The sequence below is a fragment of the Bison bison genome, unplaced genomic scaffold (assembly GCF_000754665.1).
Source record: "Bison bison bison isolate TAMUID 2011002044 unplaced genomic scaffold, Bison_UMD1.0 scf7180017864518, whole genome shotgun sequence".
Classification (NCBI taxonomy): Eukaryota; Metazoa; Chordata; class Mammalia; order Artiodactyla; family Bovidae; genus Bison; species Bison bison.
The window spans coordinates 10,845,608-10,846,491 of NW_011495071.1; positions in this window are offsets into that span (position 1 = coordinate 10,845,608).

An 884-nucleotide genomic window follows, 5' to 3' on the forward strand; every position below is an offset into this window, starting at 1 on the left:
TTCAAGGAGCAAATTATCCATGTTTGATCATTCCTGCCAGTTCTCCAGCATCCATGCTGCAAATCAAAATCAAAATCAGCAAGTAGCTGGCTCTGCCCTACCAATCCTTCCCTGCAAATTGCCATTTGCACCTCAAGCCAACGGTTTTCGTTGGAAAAGCAGCTTTCCATCTTCAAGTCCACACTTAAGGGACACGTGTTTTCTGCTGGGATTCTGACACTCGCTCTTATAGAGAAGGTTCTCATTAAATATATATTGAGATAAACAACAATTGAAACTCCTGCAGGGTGTTCTGACTCTAGCTCTGTTCCTCTCATTTTCACTTGAGGGTTAAATAGGTGTTGATGTGTCTTTGCTCATGGTCTGGGGAGGCCACAGAGTGGTCCATGCCTGGTCAGGTGATACTGACCAGACAGTGCTGGTCCAGATGGGGAGTTGGAGCTGATAGTGGATCCGTGGCTTTCCCAGAGGATCGGTGATTTGTTTGGTGGGGGAGAACTAAGTGGTTCTATGATTATGGTGAGATGGATAGAAAGACTGAGGGGAGAAAGGAAGGGGTGAGAGGAAGCTGGGGACTAAAGAATCTGACCCAAGTCCCCAGAGAGTCTGGCATGGGGTATGAGAGGGGGTAGAAGACTGGATTTAGGGAGGCAAGGAAAGGCTGTCCCTCTTTGGGTGGGTTGTCCCCAAGGGTGATGCTAGGTAGGGGAAGAGGGTGAGCTAAGCTAACTGGAGAGTCCAAAAGGGCAAACAGTGGAAACAGTGTCAGACTTTATTTTTTTGGGCTCCAAAATCACTGCAGATGGTGACTGCAGCCATGAAATTAAAAGACGCTTACTCCTTGGAAGGACAGTTATGACCAACCTAGATAGCATATTCAAAAG